Raw genomic sequence first — 15,980 nt, forward strand, 5'->3', positions numbered from 1 at the left:
AGTATACAATCTGGGCAACTATAACGGCTTTTTTTTCATACACAATAACATCAACCCTTGCAGGTACCCATTTAATATACCCCTGGGTTCGCTAAGGGTGTGGCCCCCTGTGGTGTGGTCCCCTGAGCATGCATGGGCATAAGTCGAGCAGTTCTCAAACCATGATCGAACCAAGTTATCATCAACCTCCAAGTTTATATGTTTGATTTTGGTTCAACATGTGTATGTATGTGTACACAGTGCGGCTGCTCTTCCAGTGTAAACACTCATTGTGTGCTTTTTCTTGGGGGGGGGGGGTCAACATAAATGAAGTGGTTTGTGTACATACTGTACATGCATCCATGCCCTGTGCATACAACATTTATAGCAGCTCGCAGATCGCATCAATGCTTGAAGGTCGACAGAGCTTGGTAAATAAAGTAGCGTCACAATGAGGTCTACCAGTATCAATTGTGTTATCTTCTGCACATTAGAATTGCCATTCTCAAACAAAATTTTCCTGATTTTTTGTCTTTTACGGATTGAAGCGATTGAGACGAAACAAAATCCCCATTGATAAGTACTGTTACAGTGGCAAATTCTTAGTGCAGTTAACAACAATCTTAGGGATGCACCCTACTAGAAAATTGATGATTTTTAGGGCCTCAGAACATTTTCTTAGACTGCTTTGAGAGCACTAGGAAAGGGGGTAGCAACGTTGCCTAATTGTGACCTTTGGCTAGTTGACTTGCAACTTGAGGAAATTTTGGATGACATAGGCCCTGAAATAGTATACACATAATGAATGTTTATGAGTGCAATGGTGCGAATATGTTCATGAGTTGAAAGATGGAATGTTCTATTCAATGAGGCGGAGCTGAGTTGAATGGAACATTCCAGCTTTCAACGAATGAACATTTTCGCACCATTGCACGAATGAAAAACATTCATTATTTGTTTTATATAACATCCAAGTAGATCTTTGTCATTTTGATTGAAAGATACAACTTTCAAAACAAACAAAGCGTAGGCCTACAATTTTGAATTGTTGAAGCCGAATGCTAGTAATTTTACTAATATGCCTTGCAGTAACACTGCTGCGTTACCAAAGACACGCGCACGCAGTGATGTTTTTACTCGGCTTTTTCGTTCCATCCGAAAAGTACCATTGCATGCTGGCAGCGTGCAATGGTACTTTTCGGATGGAACGAAAAAGCACGGTGAGTGACTCAGCGTGTATTGGTACTTTTATTTGCTATCACGTGACGGACAATCCTCCAATCAAATGGCAAGGATCTGCTTGGGTGTTATATAAATGGTCCTATTTGCCGTGAGGTGTAGGGTTTATACAAGATTGATGCTCAAACATTTGGAAATTTACACTTTGGCTGGTAACCTTTAAATGCTTTACTTGCTCAGTACATGTAGATGTTGGCGTTGTTTATTGAGCCTGTTTGAAATTGGCACCGAGGTTCGATTTAATAAACACACTTCAGTTGGTCATGGCAATAAAGGGTTCACTGGGTCTGAAGGTTTGTACTGCCAATTGTTTATACATGTACATGGTTGATTCTACTGCCAATGGTTATGTGGTTGATTCTCGGAATGGTACTCCATTATTGCTGTGTTAAACAATTCTTGTAGTAGAAGTGAAAAACATCTGAGGTTGCTCTTGTGTTCCCCGTTTAAAGGCACTGGACACCTTTGGTAATTGTCATCGACCAGTATTCTCACTTGGTGTGTCACAACATACATGTATGCATAAAATAACAAGTATGTGAAAAGTTGGACTCAATTGGTAAATCTGAGTTGCAAAAGAATTTAAATGAAAAATGAAACACACTTGTTTCACAAATGTGTGTACTTTCAGATGCATAATAAAAGGCTTCAGGCCTGAATTTTTTTAATATTTGAATGAGAAATTACCTCTTTCTCAAGAATGTGTTCACAATGATTGCTCACAATGTTTAATAATATTGACAGCCCTCCTTTGCTCGTTACAATAGTTTTTATGCCAACAATTATTTTTTAGTAATTACCAAAAGTGTACATGCTTTTAAACTGTTCATGAAGAAGTGAAAAACATCTGAGATTACCCTATTCCATGTGTAAAAGCAGTCTGCCACCTGTCACAAGAAAAATGGACAATAGTGTCTGTAGACGTGACTAATGGAAGCGCTACTGGCCCGAAACCAAATACTTGTTGACTTGGTAATGCCTTTTGTCAACGGCCGTGCGTCCTTCTATACATTCAGTTTCTAATCCTTAGGTTTTGTGAAATGAGTTAAGCGAAGTTTGTTGGAATGTTTTGGGCTCTCTAAAAAAAAAATTGAAAGTTGTGGAAATGGGACAAGGTTGAAAAACAAGAATTGTCCAAACTGAAATGATCAGAATTCAGACGTGAACATTTTGACGGTTGCAACTTTTCAAGTGAACCAGAATTAAAAGGGTCTGTGTTTGTTTCGGTAATGACTCTAAAAGTGAATGGCAATACAAACCTACTTGGTAAGACATACAGCAGCTTTGGTTAGATCAATGCAGCTATTGAAACTACACTTTTAAGTTCTGCGTTTGTGTAAAAATATATCACCCTTTTTTCACCCAAAATTGATTATGAGAAGTGTTACTGACTGTCACGTTTCTCAGATTATGTATCCCTATTGCAGACTATACTTCATGCATAGGGCTCAGCTTAACTGCTCCTGATTTTTGGCAATAGTTATCTCAAAAACGCTACCACCTTTTAAAAATGGTAAATCTACAACAATTTAGAATTGAAACAGTGGGTTCCGACAACCAAACGTATACAATCTTTTTTTTAAACACCTGCATGGTGCATGGTTTAAATGCAGTGGACACTGTTGGTAATTACTCAAAATAATTATTAGCATATAATCTTTCTTGGTAACGAGTAATGATGGTATAAAACATTGTGAGAAACAGCTCCCTCTGAAGTGGAGTACTTTTCGAGAAAGAAGTAATTTTCCACGAATTTGATTTCGAGACCTCAGATTTAGAACTTGTGGTCTCGAAATCAAGCATCTGAAAGCACACAACCTCGTGTGACAAGGTTTTTTTCTTCTTCATTATTATCTTGCAACTGCGATGACCGATTCAACTAAAATTTTCGCAGGTTTGTTGTTTTATGCATGAGATACACCAATTGAGAATACTGGTCTTTGACAATTACCAATAGTGTCCAGTGTCTTGAATGTGCGTCATCTTGTTCAAGGAGTAGGTTGCAAATACACGTTGCCATCTACGACTCGGACTGCGCTGCAAAGAGCGTTCGAAATATATAAACCTGCCGCTTGAACAAGATTGCTCAAGTAACTGTGAAAGTGCTTGTTGCAAAAAAAAAAGTGAATCACAAAAAGCCGAACCAAGTTTACATGGAAATCTGAATTAAACTCTTTGTTTATCATTTTGAGACTGGTATAATTATTTGTTCTCGACTATGAACTCTATAACCAGGTTACTATACTTTATTCATTAAGTATTCATGATGTTTCTTTGTCATAAATGCTGTTCGTTATTATTAATATTGTTATTTTGTTTATGACATTTTGAAGAATTATTATTTCATTGCACATTCAATGTTTATACGCAAAGGCCAATAACGGGATTATTATTTGAGGGACGTCTGGTTTTGACGTCTGGATGGGAGGTAAACCGTAACTGATTTCTTTGAATGCCAAACCAATGTTAAAGGGAGGGGATACCTTGGTTATTACTTGAAAAATAAACATATCCTCGTACTTGGTAAGGAGCACACTTCAGCTGTTGAACATGTATACCATGTTACCATGTTGAGAAACGATTCCCTTCTATCATGAATGTAGTTTAAGAGAAATGGATTTGTCATTTCAAATATTATCAATCTGAGAAACGTTTCATGTGTATTTCTTTGGAGCGCTAGGTGGCAGCAGACTTACCGGGTAAATTTCCATTGTTTGCGTAGTTCTGAGCATGCGCACATTACCGAGCACAATGGATTTTACCTGGTAAGTCTGCTGCCACCAAGCGTCCCAAAAGTCTCCCACTCCGGATTCAAATCTCAAAATTTTCGACGATATCTCAAACGCTATTGATCCTTTTGAGACGAAATTTTCACAGGTTAAGTTTTGTATATTCTACACCCATATGGGATTAAAACAACCGAACAGTTCCGAAAACCAAAGGTTAAATGTTGCATTTAAGCTGTGTTCGAATCAGGAGATTTTGGCTATGGCTACGTATTTCCAGCTACCAGACACAAAATTCTAGACACAAAATTCCGGCCAAGACTCCACTCAATTGTTATGCTAAGTAAACAACAGCTAACTACCAGTCACTAGCAAAGTATATGGCATACATTTTTGGCCAGATGTGTAAAATAAGCAAGCTGTTTTCGTGCTTAATTAATTTTTAAACAGTTCTATGAAATTGGCCCCTGGCTCTAGCCACAGCCGAAGCCGCCAGTTTGGTCACAGCCTTTTACTCTTTCGCTTCTTTCTGTTAAAGATAATTTGAAATTCGTGTGTACATATCTTTTTTTAATGTAACTGTTAAATGAAAAGAATTGGTTTTATATACATTAAACACAGGTACTACATAATATTTGAGATATTGGAGGCTTAAAACGTCAAACTATAATATAATTATTATTGTAAATACGAGCTATATTTTTTGCTTAAAATAATTTACACGGATTTGGTTCGTAATCATGCCTTAAATCTTATAGAAACAGGTAATAATTATTTGGTTTGAACAAATTATGCACACGGAACAATAATACTCGACAATTCCTCAATAACGGTTTACTCGTTCGGTTTTTGTAAACTTGAATTTTTACATCTGTCATATTTATACATTGTACAAAAACTTTGGGCCATGTCAAACGAGGCAATTATACATGCAACCAGTTCCAGGCAATCTCCAAGAAGACAATGCATTCACATTTGGATGTTCACATATTTTTCTTGGGGATCGTAAGACATAGTTTTAAAATAATTACCCATGTGCTACTGAAGTGGTCCCGTAGCATGCACTGCAGTTGGTTGCCTCCAAGTTGCCTCATATGACAAGGCCCTAAACATGCACAAGTTAAAACTCTTATGCGGATGAAAAATAACCAATCACTTAGTTGTCACCAATATAAAAGTGGCATTCCTTCGTATATTATGTATTACTCTTGGGTTATTTTCAAGCATTGTGACGTCATCTGCGTCATAAATGCTGATGGTCCAGAATGGGTGCGTTCGTTTAGCTTCCCTGGGTCGACCCCGGTGTGTGTTGGGTTTTTTTCTTTCTAGGACGAACGTGGGTAATTTTCTGCACACGTTCGTCCTGGAAAAAAAAGAAAACGCCACACACCGGGCTCGACCAAGGGAAGCTAAACGAACGCACCCTATGTTGTTTTCCAAGCTGCTAAGATATTTTTTTTTTGTCCAACTTGGGTTGTTTAAAATTCTAAATAAGAAGCTCAAATTAAATCATTTCATACAGTAGAAATAAATAAATACATACATTAAAATAAGTGATTTGTTTGAAGGATATAGAAAACAATAACATGAACCATTTTTTTGACAAATAGTGAATATCATTATATCTGCCGAAAGAGAGTAATATCTCCTAGGACTAAGCTAGAACTTGTCCTTACTCTTTGTGAAGTCGTCCCCAAGCATAACATTGTAAAACCCTTTTTTTATAGAGCTTAATTTGCTGCCTAATATAAAAATCCCAAAATGAATAAATAAGCAATTAAAACAATCACTATAATTGTTCGTTACCGGTGTACCAATAATTGACGTCACAGTGGAGGGGTTTAATCCACTTTGATGTACAATAATATGTACTTTGCAAATGTATATAATTTTGTATTCGCATATAATATTATCACTTTTGGTACATGTATGAGATTGTGTACAAATACTGTGAACTGATGAATTAAACACGTAGTAATTAAATACAAGAATACCTCTGTCTGTGAACTGATAAATTTTATTCCTATGACTAAGAGGTTGCCTTAACACATATCTATGAAATTTAGATCGACTGTTGAACTTGCAGACGTTAAGTGTTTTGTTCTACTATGTGGAATTTCCGTGTGGTCTCCAGAAGCTAAGCGCACATGGACACACACACCCATCTGAACGTGAATACACGCATGTGGTCATGGAGTAGATCTTTCCGGAACCATGAAATACTGAACCAAGAAAAATGTTTCAATTTTTTATGAGAAGAAAGAGCAAAGATCGAGGATCGGGCAGCATCGATTTAGAGTAGTGCACACTTACTTTTATGGCATGAATTAATCATAATATTATTAATGGGATGGCCGCGATCAATTTCAGATAAATATTAACGAAATCAAGAAGAACACGCCATTTTAATTAGTCTGGTTTACAGGGGCGAGGTTTTCGAGTTCCCCTCTGCGTTTTGGTTATACTTGCTTATAAATCGTCTGCTCAGGACTTAGCCTTTGGTCAAGGCGCACCGCGGTATATGCCGCTCGCGCTAATAGTCTTTTTTCGTGCGTTGCTTTGTTTGGGTTGTGCGTGTCATCCGGTGTGCCGCGTGCGTCTTGACTAAAGGCTACTCAGGACTATACACACGGTCAGCGGTGCACTTATGGATTTCATAAAATTGCTGATAAAATAATGGTCTTCAAGGTATTGTTTGGCAAAATTGAACATTCATTTTCAAAATAAATAAAATAATTTATTTGTTGATTATGATTTGTTTCCCCTCCAAAATTAAACTCATTTTCAGTTTAACGACCTTTGATCATTACGAGTATAGAATTACAAGTAGTGACCTTATAATACTAAGCCGACGTTACCCAAATAGTATTAATTGTGAATTTCTACTTGAGCATTTCAAGGGCATCAAAGCAATGACCAAAGAGCATGGAGGCAATCGCATTCGTTGCCCCTGTGAAGTATCAGGCATTGGATTAAGACGAAGAGGTGCGCTAATCAAGACTGGGGCAACAGAATGCCTGATTCTGATCCGTTGTTGGCCTTGGTGTGTTAGCAACCACGCCCTCATAGCACTCGTCATCTATGTATTCACCACACCCACCTTCATACAGCCGTGCGTCGCGCCAGGCTATTGCAAAGAACAGCCAACCCAATGGTTGGCGATACCCGAGCAGGTATGCGTCCTTCAGCTCAGCAAGGGTACACAGGTGAGCGTTGAGAGTCTGAGAGCAATCATAAGCCATCTCATCCCGGTCGACGACAAAGTAAGCCCCCTCCGTGAGGAACGGGATTAGGACCTTCGGGCAGCATATTCCCGGAGCGACGATCTCACCCGCGCCCAGGCAGCAATACATCTTATCGGAAGAGTTGGTTCTTGGTATGTTCGCCACCACGTCCGCGTAACATTCCGTCCCGGTGTGGTTGCCGCATCCGTCGGGAAAGAGCTGAGCATAGCGGGAGGAGTCCGAGAAGGCGATCCATTCATCCGGAGAGACTTGGCGATAGCCCTTCAAGAAAGCCTGCTTTAACTCATCCAGGGTGCACAGGTGACGCCCTGAGGAAGAAATAAATAGAAAGTAAACTTCTGAAGACGAGCAGAGTATATAGGCTTACTGTTCGAAGCGTCGAGACCACACCGCCTCTTCAGAGCCAACACTTCCACAATTTTTGTTTTTACACATTGTTGTACATAGTCTTGGTCCAAGACGTCACTGTCCCGTAACGTAAACGTAATAATTCGACAGACGGTGCGCTTTTCTTTTCGGTTGGCGTCCGTTGGAAATCGAACTAAAAGAATAGACTTGCGCAAAATTAGCGAGCGATACGGCGCGCGGCCCATGGTAGCGAGGCTGGGAAATAATCCATGCGAAGGTCTTGGGACGACCAAGACTACGTTGTACCCCGATACAAGCTTACTATTCAATAGTATCTTCTCATGTATCCACACCATGCAAAGCGTCAAACAATACTTACGTCCTGATGAGTTGATAGAGCAGGACACCGTGGGTTCATCGCTCTCTGAGGTCCCACTACTTAAGCTGTCACTCTCTGCCAGAACGACCGGACCCAGATCTCGATAAAGCAGCTCACCATCTGAGGTGTACTGGACTTGACTCTCGTGCATTGCGTACCAGTAGTCTGTGTCTCTAACCACATTAGCGTTGAAGCTGATGAAGTTTGAATTATGTTGAAGCTCCCACGGGTAGCAAAGGTGTTGGGTGGAACGTTGACACTCGGATGAGGCAGAGGTGATCATCTGGTGGAGACAGTCAGTCGGACTTGGATCTTTTTTTAAGGATACCCAAAAAACACAAAATGACTCAAGAGAGTGACATGCAAACACCACTAACATGGATATGCTGTTTCGCATTGTGTCTTCAATCAAACTTGGATAGAAAACTTTCAGAAAGGTTAAGAGTACCATGAGCCAAAACATTACAATGTCACGTTTTTAAGGACACCCAAAACACAAAACTACTTAGACAGAGTGACATGCAAACTCCACTGACAGGGATAAGCTGTTACGCATTGTGTCTTCAACCAAACTTGGAAAGAAAACTTTCAGTAAGATGAGCCAAAACATCATAATGTGCGATAGATACCAAAACCTGACAACATGACTAGACTATGAGTGACATGCAAACACCACTGACGGGGATAAGCTCTTACGCATTGTGTCTTCAATCAAACTTGGAAAGAAAACTTTTATGAAAGGCTAAAAGTACCAGATGAGCCAAAACATCATAATGTGCGATGGTGCGATAGATACCAAAACCTGACAACATGACTAGACTATGAGTGACATGCAAACACCACTGACGGGGATAAGCTCTTACGCATTGTGTCTTCAATCAAACTTGGAAAGAAAACTTTCAATAAAGGTTAAAAGTACCAGATGAGCCAAAACATCATAATGTGCGTTTTTCAGGATACCACAAAACACGAAATTGCTAGACAGAGTAACGAGCAAGCACACATGACATGAATAAATGTATTGCTTTGTGTCTTCAAACAAACTTTGAAAGAAAACTTTTAGGATAGGTTTAAAGAAACATGAGCCAAAACATCATAATCTGCGTTCTGTTTTTTACTGCATCGTATATTGTAATTATGAAGTTATTGTGGAATGTTCGAATTCTGTTCCAACCACTCTCTTGGATCATACATTTTTCAACTTGATTTTACCAAGTGAAATAAAGAATGTGTACCCATCGGAAACCGCCGTTTTTGTCAACATATTTTTGTTTATCATGCAAACTTTTAGATAGTATTACAATACAGAGATGTATACAAATCTGGGGACTGTTCCTTTTTACGAGTAAATTTTTGTACAAAGTATAATGCATTTTGATTGGATTTTATGAGGAACTATTGTCATTAATTTGGTTAAATATTACTATTGGTTGTTTTAGTATTATGGTGTTACCTTGGGTTGTATAATGTTGCTGTAGCAACTCGATGAAACGTGGCTGTATGGACGAACAAATAGGAGAAACGCCAGAAGAAAAAAAAAACATCAGATCAAAGTCTATTATAAACTTGTTGTCCCAAATGTCTGTCTAGTATCAATTTACTTTGAGGGATCAACAAAGAATTGACTAGAATGGGATTCGAACCATCGACCTCCGGATTAACGTGCCGGCGCTCTACCAACTGAGCTTATATCTAGCCCTATATAATTATGTTGGCGGTATCCCAATTTTGTCGATATGTTTGTTAGTGGTGCCAGTTATAAGCCATACAACCGTTAATTACCGTGTAGCCAGGAATCACACCCAATGGGAGACTTTCTGGGACGATAGAGGGCAGCAGACTTACCGGGTAAATCCATTGTTCTCAGAATTATGCGCATGTTCAGAACTACGTAAACAATGGAAATTTACCCGGTATGTCTGCTACCACCTAGTGTTGGAAAGTCTCCTACTTGATGCATCTTGAGTTTTCCCTCTGCTCCAATACCAGATGTAACATTCTCAATACTTTTGAAAACATAAATAAGATAACAGGAGTGGTGAAGAATGGCCTCCAACTATTTTGTTTTTCAGGCAAAATTATCAACGTTTGGATAAGTTCACTCCTCAGAAGACGGCCAGAAGACGGTCAGAGCAAGCTGGCCGAAACGTCGAGTAGTATAAAAACAACTCTTTTCAGAGCCACCACAAGGGGCTTACTCACTGATGAGATTTGACATGGTGTCATCGCAAACCTTACGTTAGTTATTTCCACTTAGCTTTAAATATTATCTAAAGTTCATTCCCCAAAAGTCCTCTTACCTTCTCCGGGCCGTAGTAGCTGGTGCCAGTCACTGTAGTCATAGTCAAGGGGAACCGAGACGCTGAAGCCCCGTTGAGTTGACACAGCTCACCACGGTCCGAGTACTGGACGGAGAAACAGCCGGGGTCGGCCAGGCACGCCGCGCAGCACTGCAACTTGGACCGCGCCCCGGTGAGATTCCGGTACTGCTGGCCGGCCAGGGATTGGTTGGGTACTCGGTGAAAGAACTGGCTTTGATGAACAGGGTTGTAACCAGTGTCCTGACAAAACTTAGCTGCCTGTGTGGGCAAACAGCAAGCCACCATGAAGAGAAGGAAGATTGTTATTGACATCTTTATCACGCAAGACAATGTGTGCTGATGATACATTCCATCAAGATGATATCAATATTATGAATCCAAGCAAATTGTTTCTGTTTATATCACTGCCTTTTTTGTTGCGATATGTTTCTATGGCAACTGGCATTCATAATTAACAATAAATTATATCACGTAAGAAAAACAGTGCTGATGAGTTCCACCAAAAGACAACGCCAAGTTTATGGCCCTTTTCGAAACCACGGCTTCGGCATTGGATTCGGCTCAGGCTAGCTATGGTCCCGCGGTTTGTTTTGTAAACGCGCTAAGGGCTTCAGACGCAAGGAAGGAGCTTCAAGCCAAATCCAAAGCAAAAGCCGTGATTTCGAAAAGGGCATATGAACCCATACGTACAAACCGAGTCACCTACACTTTGCTATTTTATTTATTTTATTTATTTATTTATTATTTATTTATTTTAAATCTTTAGACATACACAATAGTTACAAGTTGTACAGGGGCTGTCAAGGTTTAAAACAAAAGTATAAAACTGTCATCAAAAGATGTGTAAAACCAGACCCCTGCCAACGATAAAAATATAATTATACAATATAAAAAGGAGATTACACTGAAACATTTTAGAATCACACAATAGAAATCATTAAAACACAAGCAAAACCAGACTATTGAAAACAGAAAAACTACACCCACAACAAAACACCGCAGCGATAAGAGGAAGGGACAACAATTGAAAATAAAAAAACATAGAATGGACTAAAAACCCTCAGAAAAATAAAATAAAAATAAAATTGGCACAGAGTGCACCCTCACAGATTCATGCCAACCCACTGGGCCCGAGGACAATGATAGCAGAGAGCCTCCCCAAACACCACCCAAAAAAGTACAAAGACCCCTTAGACAAATATTAAAGAAAACAACAATTAAAACCACTAGCACTATTAACATACTAAAAATTCCCCCCTCAGCTTCATACGAAATGACTTGTACCCCTCCAAAATCAAAACATTCCTGGTATCCAATGTGAGCTCTGAGAACATTTTAGGAAAGCGAACAATGGTAGAAAATTTATAAGCATCCGTCCTAGGTTTTAGGTGATGAAAAGTGAGCAATTCTGTGTGACGGGAGTTAACTTTAGATAGATTAGTTAAGTCATTCATAAAACTATACCGAGTGGACATCAACAGTTTTACAATAAAGCAAATGTTTAAAAAAGTCCTTCTGTCAGACAGCAACATAAGACCCAGAGTCTTCAGTCTTTCTTGATAAGGCTGTTCCATATATTTTTGCCGAAGTATCATCCTGCTGGCTCTGCGCTGTACCGATTCGATTGAATTGATGTTTTTTTTGCGGTGAATCCACCAGACGGGTGAGCAGTAGTCCAAGATTGGCTGGACAAGAGTCTTGAACAAATGGAGCGATATGTATTTCTATGGCAACTGGTATTTATAATTAATACCAAATTGATTTTGTTATTTGGATTTAAGCAAAGGCACTTTTGACTCATATCAATAATGCAAAGTCCAAACTGAAAGATGTTTTCCAGTGAACTTGACACGATATTAACTGTCTTGAGGAATATTCTCGTATAAGATGATGCCACGAATGAACAAACAAGTTTATAAAAAAAATAATCATGTTTTAAATAAATAAATTATATAACTATATAAAATTCATTGTTTCTGAAATAGAAACTTTGATTGGCTACAAGTTTCCCGCTTTTCTGGATCCTTCCCTTAATCCCTTTGCCCTCTTTTTTCTACAAATGGATATGTACTTGTTTGTACTTGCCCTAGTCTTGGTGCAAGACGTTTCTCGTTCCCTTTTCACGCACACTGCGGCCAATTCACCGACAGCGCGCGCACGACTCACCTGACTGATAGTCCACTCACCGCCCCGGAGAGCGGTGAGTGGACTATAAGTCAGGTGAGTCGGTGCGCGCGCTGTCGTCCAATGGGAGACTTTCTGGGACGATAGAGGGCAGCAGACTTACCGGGTAAATCCATTGTTCTCAGAATTATGCGCATGTTCAGAACTACGTAAACAATGGAAATTTACCCGGTATGTCTGCTGCCGCCTAGCGTTGGAAAGTCTCCTATTGGCCGCACGGTGTGCGTGAAAAGGGAACAAGAAACGTCTTGCACCAAGACTATACTTGCCCATGAAGAAGGTCCGGTTTGGATCGAAATCTAAGGCCATCTACCCTACTCATTATATAGGTTTTCTCGGTCAATGTCAGAAAATGAGCAACCAATTTAACCACCAGCCTATTCTATTTCGCACGAAATCGAATGCTACTAAAAAAGGGTCATTCGATTTCATTTTAAGACTAGTCAAATCTACTCTTACGCCATTCGATTTAACAAAATAATCATTCGATCTAACAATTCATCGACGCTGCATTCAAATTCGCAGGAGTGTTTTTGAGGCGTGTGTTTAGTCATTCAATTTCATTTTGAGGCAGTCAATTCTGATATTTGTGCAGTCTTAAAAACGCTTGGTTAACTTGTTGTTTCCTTATACGAATGTGAAAGGCATGCGGTTAATTTGTTAGGACTCTTGAACATAATTATTATGCCAAGATGTCTGGCTCGCCAACAGATGGTTGGTGAATATTTACACAAAACCAACAACTGGAAAAACATGTATATAAAACAAAAATCAAATGTCAGGTCTTGGTCAGTTAACCATTGAAGGTCTCCCGAAAAAATAAAGAAGAAAACAACTCTTATGGGGCCCAAGGTAAAGTCTACTGGAAACATAAACAAAAGAAAATAATGTTCGCTCGATTTAAAGTGAAGGTACGAAACGGTTTGCCTATACAGTTTATCTGCTTATTCATATTTCTTTAGTCGTACTTATTTGAATCCTCGGTGAGCGAATTATTGATTTTCTCTTTACGAAATTGAAAATGATTAAATCAGCAAAATCTCTAGTCGAACCAGCTTTGCTAAATTGAATGATGATTGTGTGTCATGAAAAAGAACGAGTGTTGCTAGGAACTTGAATGCCTCAAAACGAAATTGAATGAGCGAATTCTGAATTTGAAACGCAGTAAAAACCGGAGAGGCAAAATAGCTTTAATTCGAACGCGTGAAAATTAAATTGGCTGCTCTTTTTCCGAAATTGACCGAGAAAACCTATATATATATAATTTATTATAGAATAAAATAACTAAATAAATAACAACTGTAATGTTTGGCCCAATTATATAGAAATAAGGAAAGAAGGGAGGGAAAAACAGTACAGAGCTTGGGGGTGTCCAAAGAAAAAGAAAAGAAAAGACATACACAACTCTCATGGGGCGAGCATGGAGTGGCTACACGAACACATTTTTTCAGGCTCCACACCTTTTCAACGGTGTGTATGCAAACTTTACAAGATAAGTGTAAGTTTTTGCATTTGGAAAATAATATAAATTGTGTATAACCCTTATAATAAGCCGATGTATTTCAGTACCCTGTATATTCAGTACCTTTCCGAGTTCTGTGGACAGGCACGTCACTCGGGTGGGATTTGAACCCAAAACCTATAGAAATTACAATTGTCTTCCCGGGTTCAAATCCCATCGAGTATACAATGCTTTACACACGTTAGTGTAAGGGTAAAAAGGCAATCTATATCGTTTTGAATTGAATGAGTGTTTTTTATTCAAAATATTTGACACGTGAATGCAAATCAGTGTAATGATATCGCTACGGCACCGATAGTGCTCTGTTGTGAAGTTATCATGCAATGCCGTGTAATCAAAACTGTATACAAATCAGTGTATCGTTATGGCACCGGTAGTGCTTTGTTGTGAAGTTATGCAATCTAAAATGCTGTAATCCAAACTGCGATACAGTTACCTCTTATTCGTCAGGATTGTGACAACAATGCTTTGAAGAATATCAATCTGATGGCGGGAGAAACTGCGTCTGTTGAAAAGAGAAAAGTAGTGTGTTAATTTTAAAGGCAGTGGACACTATTGGTACTTACTTAAAATAATTATCATCATAGAACCTCACTTGGTAACGAGTAATGGGGAGAGGTTGACAGTATAAAACATTGTGAGAAACGGCTTCCTCTGAAGTGAGGTAGTTTTCGGGCTTGCTGCCGGCGATGATGGCGCAGTGCTGAATTACGTTTTTTGTTACGCTTCGATACATCGGCGCTAAAGTTTCGTCCACGAGAAAGAAGTAGTTTTCTCTGAATTTTGATTTCGAGACCTCAGATTAAGAATTTGAGGTTTTGAAATCAACCATCTTGAAGCCAGTGGACACTATTGGTAATTGTCAAAAACCATGCTTCTCACTTGCTGTATCTCAGCATATGCATAAAATAACAAACCTGTGAAAATTTGAGATTGATTGGTCGTCGGAGTTACTATGAAAGAACAAAACACCCTTTTCACACGAAGTTGTGTGCTTTCAGATACTTGATTTCGGGACCTCAAATTCTAAACTTGAGGTCTCGAAATCAAATTCGTGAAAAATTACTTCTTTCTCGAAAACTACTCCACTTCAGAGGGAGCCGTTTCTCACAATGTTTTATACTACCAACCTCTCCCCATTACTCGTTACCAAGTAAGGTTTTATACTAATAATTATTGTGACTAATTACCAATAGTGTCCACTGCCTTTAAAGCACACAACTTCGTGTGACAAGGGCGTTTTTTCTTTCATTATTATCTCGTAATTACTCAAAGTTACATTTGAAATTTAAACAGACTTGGTAACAAGCAATAGAGAGCTGGTGATAGTACGAAGCATTGTGATGAATAGCTGCTTCTGAAGTAACATAGTTTTTTGGACAGCTAAAGCCTGTTATTATGCATCTGAAAGCACACGAAGTTGTGCAACAAGGTGACTGTTTTTATTTCATCATTTACATGCAACTTCGTTTAAATTGAGCCAAAATTGTCACAGGTTTTTGGTTATTTTATGCATGTTCTGATACACCAAGTGAGAAGGCTGGTCTTTGACCATTACCAAACTTGCCCACTGCCTTTAATGCTTAGCCGACCTAATCTTCGTTTGTGTGGTGTGTTATAATAATTAGTAAAATTAGTGGTAAAACCATGCTATATTTATTAGAAGTAAACCTGTCGTTTTATTGTTGTACACCATGCTATATTTATTAGAAGTAAACCTGTCGTTTTATTGTTGTACACCATGCTATATTTATTAGAAGTAAACCTGTCGTTTTATTGTTGTACACCATGCTATATTTATTAGAAGTAAACCTGTCGTTTTATTGTTGTACACCATGCTATATTTATTAGAAGTAAACCTGTCGTTTTATTGTTGTACACCATGCTATATTTATTAGAAGTAAACCTGTCGTTTTATTGTTGTACACCATGCTATATTTATTAGAAGTAAACCTGTCGTTTTATTGTTGTACACCATGCTATATTTATTAGAAGTAAACCTGTCGTTTTATTGTTGTACACCATGCTATATTTATT

The sequence above is a fragment of the Asterias rubens genome, chromosome 4, assembly GCF_902459465.1.
Source record: "Asterias rubens chromosome 4, eAstRub1.3, whole genome shotgun sequence".
In the NCBI taxonomy this organism is placed as follows: Eukaryota; Metazoa; Echinodermata; class Asteroidea; order Forcipulatida; family Asteriidae; genus Asterias; species Asterias rubens.